This window comes from Suricata suricatta, chromosome 10, assembly GCF_006229205.1.
Source record: "Suricata suricatta isolate VVHF042 chromosome 10, meerkat_22Aug2017_6uvM2_HiC, whole genome shotgun sequence".
Taxonomy (NCBI): domain Eukaryota; kingdom Metazoa; phylum Chordata; class Mammalia; order Carnivora; family Herpestidae; genus Suricata; species Suricata suricatta.
The window spans coordinates 61,907,763-61,919,841 of NC_043709.1; positions in this window are offsets into that span (position 1 = coordinate 61,907,763).

The window sequence follows — 12,079 nt, forward strand, 5'->3', positions numbered from 1 at the left end:
CTGCGCTCACAGCCGCATGGTCTGTGTCCTCAGGACCCAGCCCCACTAGCCCTGTCTCAGCTTGCTCTGCCTGTGGCTTCTGGCTACTTTTTCTAACAGTAAAATCTGTTCGCCCCCCCCCCCCCCCCCCCCGCATTCCCACCCCTACCCCAAGCTGGTCTTTCCCAGGCGTGCTGTTGTCATGGGAACCTACAGGGGCTGCCTGAGTTTGGAGGAGGAAGGGGTTGTGGATCAAAGCCAGAGAATCCCACCACTGCTGTTGGAGCTACTACAACAGTAGGCTGGTGGCCATCCTTGCCCTAGAGGGGCAGACAGTGGGGGCCAGAGGGAGGAGTTTGTGGGAGCTTACTTCTGCCCATCCTGCCTCTGGCCAGGGAGGTGAAATCCCATGATTCAAAACTAACTGCCACCACATCTCTCCATCATCTTGTCAGCAGCACAGTCTGGTACTGGACGCCATTGCTTCCTTCTGAGGCTGAACAAAGGCACGGCTTAGAATAGGGATTCATAGGTGATTTATTATTCCTCTTCACCTTTGAGGAAAACTATGCTACGCCAGAGTAGGTATAATTAACCTCACTTAACAGATGGGGAAACTGAGGCCTCGGACACATCTAAGTGACTTGCCTGAGTCACTTAGAAACGTGGAAACAGCCGCTGGAATCCAAGTCTTTTGATCTTTGCCATTATCCTGAAAGGCCTGGGAGCAGAGGAGGAAGGGAGGATGGACAAGAGCTGATCCCCATAATCCAGTGATTCGGGGAGGTCGAAAAAGCACTCTTCCCTCCTCCCCCACTAAAATTCCACTTTTGAAAATTAAGGCAAACTTTTTTAAAGTTGCAAAATAGCAACAGGTCAAGAGCCTTAAAGAACTTCTAAACTTGAACCTCATAATTTTACTCCTAGAAATTATTCCAAGCATATCCATATTTCCTGACCCCATAATTCCAGTTGTGGGAGTTTATCCTAAAGAAATACTGGAATCAGACATGTGCCTAAAGATTTGACTGGGGAATGTCATCACAGTTTCAGGTGAAATAGTAAAATACAGGTACAAATGCACATTCAAAAATAGAGAATTGTTCATGTGAGATACAAAATGTTGTAGAAAAGTATTTAATGACACAAAAAGATGTTGCTGATATATAGTTAAAGTGGGGAAAAGGAGGTTATAAATTATGTACAGTATAATCTAATATTTATTTTTGAATTATGCATATAAAAGAAGTGGAAAGATATTTAGCAAAATGTTTGTGAGAGTCCTCTCTGGGTGATGAAATTACAAATATTTTCCTCTTGATTATCGGTACCATCAAAATTGTCAAAGACGACTATATATTACTTTTGTAGCTAAAACAATCAATGTAAGCTAATTTAAAATAGCCTATCTACAAAAATATACACTGAAGCATGATTTAAGGTAAAAAAACAAAAACAGAACAAATATATATACATATGGAATAGCATATATATATAGTATATGTCTGCAGCTAAAGAGAATGGCTTATTAAATGATCTAATACACCATATTAAATATTATGTAACCATTCAATTATTATAAAGCCTGGGTAGATATATGAAAGTGTTACTGATATACTAAGTGAAAATCATATACTAAGTGAAAAATACTGGACACAAAACGGAGTGTGCACCATGATTGTAAGTATGTAATGTATGTGTGCAATGGAGATATTTGTTTCAATTTGCTGGGTGACAGATTATTTGTAATTTTTTCCTTTTTTTCAAAATTACCAAACTATGATAATTTTGGTAATTAATTAAATGAAATTAATTAATTTAATTTTTAAAAATTACTCATGGGATGATACAGTGCTAAGCACCAGGCCCTATTTCTAAAACTATTATAGAGAAACAGGTACAAAGAGTTCCCGCGTCTCTTCTTCCATCCTTCTCTCATTCATGTTAATATTATTGTTATTATTCATTGAATACCTACCACATGCGTACTTACCTCATTTCCGCCTTCCACAATTAATTCTGTAAGATTGGGAAGTTACTTAGGATTTTGTTGGTTCCAAGTAATAGAAATCCAGTCTAGCTACTCAAGAAAAAAGCATTTTTTTGCTTTTTCAGTTTGAGGATGCAGGAGTCTCTCCCAGACTTGGCGCAGTGCACCTCAGTCAGTCACTGGAAAGAAGATGTCAAAGGCACAAGATTCTTTCTCTTCACCCTTTCTTCTTCTCTGGGCCTTTGCTTCTGTGCCCCTGTTTCCAGCTTCTTTGATGCAGACCAGCTTTCTCTGCTTCCTGTCCACATAGGAACACACGGCTTCTAATAACCTTTGGATCTATGCTTAGTCCAGCTGCACAGAAAATCTCCAGCATGACTCTGGGTCTCAACTCCTCCTTCATGAGGTAGGGACTAATGGTCCAGCTTGGGTCAGGTGCCAACCTCAGGCCCCATCACCTGTGGGGAATGGGCTTCATCATGTTATATGAACATGGCTGTGAGGAATCACCACTGTTCCTACATGAATAGGAAGAGGGAGGAAGTCCTAGAAAAAGTAGTTGAGAGTGGATAGGTGGAGGTCGGTCGGGTAGTTGAAAAGAAAAACCAGTACATGCCAGACATAACACACATTATTATTCCTCTTTCTACAGATGAGGACAGCAAAGCTCAGAGAGGTTAGTGGACAGGCTTAAGGGGCCTGTGGAGCTGCAATTCAGACCCAGGTCTGCCTCTCTCAGAAGTCCACTGCATCACACCACCACACACATTTATTGATAGTAAGTTAGTCAGACCTAAGGGTGTCCTAGACAGAGAAGACAGGATGTGCAAAGGCTCAGAGGCAAAAAAAGAATGAGAAGAAGAGAAGAAGCCCAGTGTGACTGGACCATGAAAAGAGAAGAGATGTGGCCAAAGTTGCAGGCTGGTTCAGATCAAGCAATAAGGGCCTTTTGATAAGGAGTTTGGACATCAAACCTGAGGGCAGTGACATGCAGCAGGGGACATTGTGGAATATCTATTTGCATTTTAGAGGAACTTCTCCAGCTTCACTATAAAGGATGAACTGAATGGACTAGATAGCTACAGGACAGAAAGAGGGGATTTCACTGACCTGGGGTTGGGAGGGGGAAGAAGTCGCTGGCTGGGACCAAGGTAGGGATGAAGAAAGGAAGGCGGAGTTGGAGAGATAATCGGGAGGTGGAATGGACAAGGGTTTGGGTTTGATTTCTCGACCAGTGGTGGGGTTGATAGGCAGAAGGAGATCATGAACAAATCTCATGCAGAGTAATACCATTCTCTGAACATCAGGGACAGAACAGGTTTGGGGTGACACATATCGAGTTCCGTTTGGAACATGATGAATTTGAGAAGCCTAGGAGACCTCTAAGAGGCCATCCAGAAGTGGCTGGGTCTTGGGGTCTAAAGCTCAAGAGGGAGGTATGGGCTGGAGACACAGATTTGAATGTTATGAGTGAACATTAAATCAAGGTGTGATGAGCTCCCTCAGGAGGTGTGTGTAGATGGAGGAGAGACTCGGACAGAACGCTAGGGACACGAGCATTTATGGGAGAGGCAAGGAAGAGAAGCCCACAGAGAAGTCTGAGAAGGAGCCCCCACTCCCACCTCAGGCAGGAGGGAGGCCGGCATGAGGCAGGAAAGCCAAGAAGTAGGAGTGGTTAGCACGCAAATGTTGCCCAGAGGATGAGTTAAATAAGGAAGGACTGGTAAGGGGCCACTGGATTTCGCAACAAGGAGGCCAGTGGTAACCGCCAGAGATCAGTTTCCATGGCAGAGCTGGAAAGTAGTGGGCCGAGAGTGGGAAGCGAGGAAGTAAGACACTTTTCCAATAAATGTGACCAAGAAGGGCAAGGGCAGTTGAGAGAGACTGGGGTGGTTGGAAGGTGGGGATGAGTTTTTTGTTTGCAGCAAGTTTCCACCTGGTGGAAAGGACCGTTAGAGAAGGGCGAATTGAGGATTCATTCCAAAGACTGCAGGGTCTTTGAGAGAGAGGAAACTGAGGCCCCAAGCCAGCTGCCTGTTTTTATTAATAAAGTTTTATTCAAACATAAGAGAGAGAATGGAACTTGAAAGGGGGGACTGGATATGGATGCAGGTCAGTTCATAGGTTTGGTGTCAGCAGTGAGAGCCCCTAGGCTTTCATTTTCTATGAAAAGGCAAAATCAGGGAACTCTGAGATTCACAACCATCTCATTTAGACAACTGTGATACAACTGTTTCTGTGGCTTTATCTCAATGCTGTGCCATCGAATTCTCAAATTCACACCTGAAATATAATAAAAATGCAAATCTGGAAGAACTGTAGAAAGGCCAGTTTTAATGAGTGAATGTTGTTTTTTTTTTTAAAGAAAGAAAGAAAAAAAAACAGAAAGAAAGAGGTCATTTTATTCATTTTAGGTACATACAGTAACACAAAATATTACCTTAAGTGATTGGGAAAGAATCATTTGTAATTAGCATAGAAATTGTTTGGAATGTAAATTAGTTTTTCTGAAGTACTTGACTATGCTTAAAAACAGTACTTTAGTATTTTAAGAATTCCCCTTGTGGGGTGAGACCACTTTATATCTATTTTAAGACCTTGTTAAGTCTGCTTCAATGTAGTTAATTTTTTTTTTTCTGGAAAAGATACCGGCTACATCAGAAAACTGTTTCTGGCAAAGGTAAGTTTGTGCAAGTGTGTACCACACAGGCGCTTTCCAAAGGCCATTTCCACCAGAGAGCAGATCTGATTGCCGGAGATTGTTACTAAGGGAACAGTGGAGTGCGAATATAAATTTCATTTCACAAAAGACCTAGCGAAAGTATTGATCCAAAGAGATCAGCCAGTGAGTACAGGATAAGGAGTCTGTTTCTAATTGAAATTGATACACATCTAGACGCATCATATATATGTATATATGCAATCATAGGCTTTCACCCTGTCCTGCAAATCTCTCCTGATTAGCTACTGCCCAGATAAGGAAACCAGGGAGGTTAGAGAGCCAGGGGCTGGGGCGAGGGACTGCCTTTCTCTCTTCTCACTTGAGAGAGGAACAAAGCTAGAAGCACTGACGCCAAGCAAGCCTATAGCTCCACAGAATGGAAGCCGTAAACACTATCCATGAGGATAGTGTACTATTGTTGGTAGCGGTAGTATTATTGGTTGAACAACAATTTTGGCCCCGCCCTTGGCCCCGCCTGCTCACAACCACCTTACATATGTATTATCCCCAGTTCAAGGTAGGGAAGCTGAGTATTCTGTGCTGATTTGTGTCTGGGATCGCCAGCTTGTGAATGGCTGTCGGGACCCCAAAACTCTGTGGTTATGGGTTTTGTTTTCTTACCACCCCCGCAGGCCCCCCCACCCCCCGACAATGGGCCTCAGGTTAGACACACAGTTGTGTGTTATCATCTTTGGCCCGTGCAAGGCCACAAGGCACCTCTCGGATTTTATTTTCTATCTCTTTCTCCAATCCCCTTTCCAATCTCCATCCACCTGCTCCCCTCACCCCACAGTCACTCTGGTGAATTTGCTCATGTCCTTAAATACATGCACATCCTTGTGAAGGATGTAGCGTTGTTTTGAATATGCATGCCTGCTATTATTATTGTGTGGGGGGATAGAAACACTTGACATAAGGTCTACCCTCTTAGCATATTTTTAAGTGTACAAGACAGTATTGTTAACAGTAGGCTGTATACTGCGCAGAGCTCTAGAACTTCTTTATCTTGTAGAAATGAAACTCTGTACCTTTGACTACTCACATCCTATTTCCACCTCCCCCCAGCCCTGATAACAACCATTCTACTCTCTACTTCTCTGGCTATTTTAGCTTCCTCAAAAAGTGATACCTTGTAGTATTTGTCCTTCCATAGCTGGCTTATTTCACTTAGCATAATGCCCTCCAGATCCATCTATGTTGTTTCAAATGGTAGGATTCCCTCCTTTTTTTTTTAAGTTTATTCAGTTTTGAGAGAGAGAGAGAGCATGAGCAGGGGAAAGACAGAGAAGGGGGAGACACAGACTAGAAGCAGGCTCCAGACTCTGAGCTATCAGCACAGAGCCCGACACAGGGCTTGAACCCACAAACCATGAGATCATGACCTGAGCTGAGATCAAGAGTTGGATGCTTAACTGATTGAGCCACTGATCTTGTTTTCTCTTTTTTTAAGTTTATTTATTAGAGACAGAGACAGCAAGAGTGGGGGAGGGGCAGAGAGAGAGGGAGAAAAAAGAGAATCCAAAGCAGGCTCTGCACCATAAGTACAGACCCCTATCCAGACATTGGGCTCGAACTCACAAAACCATAAGATCGTAACCTGAGTCAAAACTGAAAGTTAGTTGCTTAACCAACTAAGCCACCAAGGCACCCCCCATCTTTTTTTTTTTTTTTTAAGAATTTATGTTTAAGTAATCTCTACACAAAACTTAGGGCTTGAACTTACAACTCCAAGATCAAGAGTCGCATGCTCCACCAACTGAGCCAGCCAGGCACCCCTGTCTGTCGATGGACAGTTAGGTTGCTTCCATGTCGTGGCTATCATGAATAATGCTGCGTTGAACATGGGAAGTGCAGATTTATCTTTGGGATCCTGATTTCAATTCCTTTGGGTATATATACCCAGAATTGGGATTGTTGGATCATCTGGTAGTTCTCTTATGCATTCTAAATTTATATGAAAGGCATTGTGCTATAACTCTCATTCTCTTTTTGTCCATCAGTTCTGTGTTTTCAAGATCTATCCATGTTGCAGGGCACCTGGGGTCTCAGTTGGTTGAGTGGTTGACTCTTGATTTCAGCTCATGATCAGGTCATGATCTCATGGTTCCTGAGTTTGGGCCTTGCATTGGACTCCATGCTTTCACAGTGTGGAGTCTGCTTAGATTCTCTCTCTCTCTCTCTCTCTCTCTCTCTCTCTCTGCCCCTCACATGCCCTCTCTCTCTCAAAATAAATAAATAAACTTGAAAAAAAAATTTTTTAATTTTTTGGTTGTTTATTTATTTTTGAGAGAAAGAGACAGAATGTGAGTGGGGGAGGGGCAGAGAGAGAAGGAGACACAGAATCTGAAGCAGGCTCCAGGATCTGAGCTGTCAGCACAGAAGTTGGATGCTCAACTGACCAAGCCACCTTGGCACCCCAAAAAATTTTTTAAAAGATCTATCCATGTTACTGTATGTATGTCTGGTTCATTAGATGACATAATATGCTGAAACATTCATTTATAACATTTTACTTAGCCAATGCCCCAGGGATAGACACCAAGGCTGGCTCCAGCTCCCTGCTACCACAAACAATGCTGTGTTGAACTCCCTCATGTATGTCCCCTCATGGACCATTACGAGTACGTTGCTGAGATCTGGATGCAGAAATGGTATCACAAGGTCAAATGGGATAGGCACACCCACCTTCACTAAATAATGCTAAAAAGGCTATTCCAATTTACATTTTTACAAGAATTACTCAAGACTTTCTGTTTCTGCACATCGTTGCCAACACTTGGCATTATTCACTTTTCAAAATTTGCCATTTTGATAGATATTAGTTGTTATGTCATTTAAGTGTGCATTTCTTGGATCATTAGTGAGTTCGAGTTGTATTGGTAGTCTTCTAGGCTTCCTTTTTTAGTGAACTGACTTTTTACGTCTTTGCCCATTTTTTAGCAGGTCTTTTTGATTTGCAGGAGTTTCTCATATATTGTAGATATTAATGCCTTAAAGTTTTAGGGGTTGTAAATATCTTACAGTTCACCATCTTTTTTAAATTTTATTTTAAAGAGAGAGTGTGTGTGAGTGGGGGAGAGAGGCAGAGGGAGTGAGAGAGAATCTTTTTTTCTTTAATTTTTTTATATAGTTTATTTTTATTTTTGAGACAGGGAGAGACAGAGCATGAGTGGGGGTGGGGCAGAGATACAGGGAGACACAGAATCTGAAACAGGCTCCAGGCTCTGAGCTGTCAGCACAGAACCTGACGTGGGGCTCAAACCCACGAACCGTGAGATCATGACCTGAGCCAAAATCAAGAGTCTGACACACTCAATGGACTGAGCCACACAGGTGTCCCTCATTAATTTTTGATGTCACCTTTATTACATATTAGTTCTTAGGTGTCTGTGATTTTGCTTCTGAGCTCTTCTACTGGTCCATTTGTCTCTCTGTTCACTTGTCTGGTCTTATTCCACTTCCATTACTATGTCTTATTATCCACTATAGCACTTTTCCCCTCTTCTCACTTCTTCAGAATTGATTTGGCCAAATTCACACATCCTTTGATCTAGGAATTTCACTTTTTCAAATTTATCCTACACGTATACTTGAACGAAGCAAAATGACATACATACCAGTTTAGTCACTGTGGCATTGTTTGTAGCAGCCCAAAATTAGGAACAACCAAACTTCCAAAGAGAGGGGAATGGCTCTGGAAAACAGTGTGGAGGTTCCTCAAAAATTTAAAAGTAGAGCTACCCTATGACCCAGCAATAGCACTACTAGGAATTCACCCAAGCGATACAGGAGTGCTGATGCAGAGGGGCCCATGTACCCCAATGTTTATAGCAGTGCTTTCAACAGTAGCCAAATTATAGAAAGAGCTTAAATGTCCATCAACTGACGAATGGATCAAGAAGATGTGGTTTATATACACAACGGAATACTACTTAGCAATGAGAAAGAATGAAATCTGGCCATTTGCAGCAACGTGGATGTAACTGGAGGGTATTACGCCAAGTGAAATAAGTCAGGCAGAGAAAGACAGATACCATATGTTTTCACTCATATGTAGATCTTGAGAAACTTAACAGAAGACCATGGGGGAAGGGAAGGGGAAAAATAGTTACAAATAGAGAGGGAGGGAGGCAAACCACAAGAGACTCTTAAATACAAAGAACAAACAGGGTGGATGGGGAGGAGGGGGAGAGGGGAAAATGGGTGATGGGCATTGAGGAGGGCACTTGTTGGGATGAAAACTGAGCATTGTAAGTAAGCCAATTTGACAATAAATTATATTTTAAAAGTTTTAAAAATAAATAAATAAAAGAAAAAAGGGGGGGGGCACCTGGTTGGTTAAGCGGCCGGCTTCAGCTCAGGTCATGATCTCACGGTTCGTGCGTTCAAGCCTCGCATCAGGCTCTGTGCTGACAGCTCAGAGCCTGGAGCCTGCTTCCGGTTCTGTGTCTCCCTCTCTCTCTGCCCCTCCCCTGCTCACACTGTTTCTCTCTGTCTCTCAAAAATAAATTTAAAAAAAAAGAAGAAAAAAAGGGGACTGACTTAAATAAGGCACATTTAAACAGCAGAATAAAATGAATACAGAAAAGAAAAGAAGGAAGAAAAGAAGGAAAGAGGAAAGAAAGGAAGAAAGGAAAAGAAAGAAAGAAACAAAAGGAAAGAAAGAAAAGAAAGTCCTCTATCTGCTGATAGGGAAAATTTTCCAAGATATATTATTAAGTGAAAAAAATAAGGTGCAGATTAGTGTATATAATATGCTACTTTTGGGGGCGCCTGGGGGGCTCAGTTTGTTGAGTCTGACTCTTGATCTTGATTCAGGTCATGATCTCACAGTTCATGGGTTCAAGCCCTGCATCAGACTCCACGATGACAGCACAGAGCCTCCTTAGGATGCTCTCTTCCTCTCTCTCTCTGCCTCTCACCCACTCATGTTCTCTCTCTCTCTCTCTCAAGATAAATAAACAAACTTTAAAAAATCCTACTTTTGTATACAAGATAGGGTGGGACAGGATTGATATTAATTAAATATTAAAAATGTATATGTTACATGTATACACTCTGAAGAGACAGCAGCATAAAAAACTAAGACTGGTGATTTCTTTGGGGGTCAGGAAGCAGGAGACAAGGATGGAAGGGAGACTTTTGGCACTTTGGGTTTTGAACCATGTGAATGTATAAACTATTCCAAAACTCACCTAACATAAGGGGGAAATTGATATAGCTCATTAGGAATTCATATTCTTCCATATAAACTGAAGAATACATTTGTTGAGTTACTTTAAAAAAATGCAGCTGGAATCTTGACTAGGATGAAAACCTTTGCTCTTCGCTACTCTTCTCCTCAGGCATCAGAAGTGCAATGAAAGATATAAGGGGACTGAAGCCACGAGATGACCCTGGTCACGTGGGAACCAAGACTGGAAACCGTCCAGAATTCAGGAGAAAGTCAGCAAGTGGTACATGACCGTTGTTTTCCTTTAAAACTCCGGCCATTCAGAGAACCATCTATCCCACTCCTATATGTTTGCCTGTTTTATTAAGGAATTACATCTCTGGGGAAGAAGAAAAGAGAAGTACTGAACAGAAGTCTTTAGAACACCTCTGTCTTTAGAACACCTACTTGAAGCCTAAATGGCAGATAAAACCTCATCACCCACCTGGTGGCGGGTTATCTTAACTGCGGCCGAGGGCGCTCAAGAAAAACTGCCTTGGTCTAGCAGAGTTTACAAATCCAGACCCAGAAAGGGCAGCCCGACATGCTTTGCAAGCTTGTTTGCTTTCTTTTTCGGAACATCAATCAGTCCAGCTTCTTGTCCTGAAGGATCACAGATTCCAAATTGGTAGAGTCAAAATTAATGAGATATCCCAGTAATGAGCCTAAGACTAAAACTATGGATGATCCACTAATTATAGACTATGGGAGCCACCTATAACCACTACTCTGTAGGGAGGGGGTGAGGAAGGCCACGGATGCAACATGTGCCTGACCGTCCTTCCTTCCTGCTGCCACTGCCCTTCTCTCTGGGCTTGGGGGCCTCACAGCACCTAGTGCTTCCTGCCTCTGAGCTCTGGTCCTGCCCCCACCCCCACAGGTCAAGCCAGGCCCTGCTTCTAAGGGCTCTGTAAGGCCAAATTCCTGGAAACTAGAAAACAGGGCCCACAGTGGAGGTGGGGGGCATGTTTTCCCCCTCAGTTCTGGGAAGCAGTGGGGGATGGATGCCAGGAGAAGGAAAAAGGTAGAAAAGGCAGACGAAATGCCCATTATACCCAAGCCCGTCAATTTCCTTTTTTCATCTCTTTATCAGTGTTTGTGACTGAGCTTCTTATCAACAGGAAACGCCTGCCTAAGGGGACAGGGCAGGTCCAGGGGGACTGAACGCCAGGGATTGGGAATTCTGGGTAACACATTGCTGCTGTCCAGCCTGACCGAATGGCCTCATGATTGCCAGGACCCAGTAAGGGCTCTTGGCCTTGGCATCTGGTGAATTCTTTAGTCTATACAGTAAGACAGCACACCAGACACACCCTGAGGCCAAAGATCTTCAGGAGGGTGGGGCTCCACCTCTAGCCCTCTGTGGCCACGGACAAGTCAGCAAACAGCTCAAGCTATGAAATAAGAAATGCCCTTGTCCCTAAAACCTACCAAATCCCCTCCTTTCTAGCTGAGGAGAGGCCAAATGACCTACCAAGGTCACAGATGACTTCATAACAATCACCCCAATTGGCCCTTCTACTGTGTTAGCCGTCAGCCCTCGGAGGATGGAGCCTGTGCTGGGCATCCAGGGCTGGGAGAATTAGGTACGTGGCACAGACTTCTAGATGAAGGGAGGGGAGGGGCTCCAGCACTGATTGACCTCCTGCTAGGTGCCAGGGGCTTTAAAAACACTGATCATCACACCAGGCTACTGGTTTCCCAGCTGGGGCTCCCAGGAGATGGGGCAGACTGAGGGTCAGGTTTCACAAGACGCAAAGATCAAATCTTGGTGCTGAAAATAAACGCCCAAGAGGGATATCTGGGCCAAGCAAGGCTTTATGGGTGGCTCAGAGGAACAGGTTTATCCAGACGTCTTTCTTCAGACTGGCAGAAGCCTGAATCAAGAGTATGAGAACTGGCTGTTCCCCTGGTGAGGAGAGCCTGGAAAGGTTTCTGTAGAACAGAGCGTGGGCCACCTTGCTTCCCATTCCTTGCCCTCTTGCCTATCAGTCACTCTAGAGCGGCCCCTCTCTGCTTTGGGAAATTCCAGTGTGCCTCTTGCCCCGTCCCCGTGTCTCCCAGGACAGCCCCACTCTTCCCCCTCACCTCACCACTTGCTCCTGCAGTTGGGATCTAGGTCAGTAAGAGTGGGTGGGTGAGAAAGAACAGAGAAGAGACTCATCCAGACGTGACA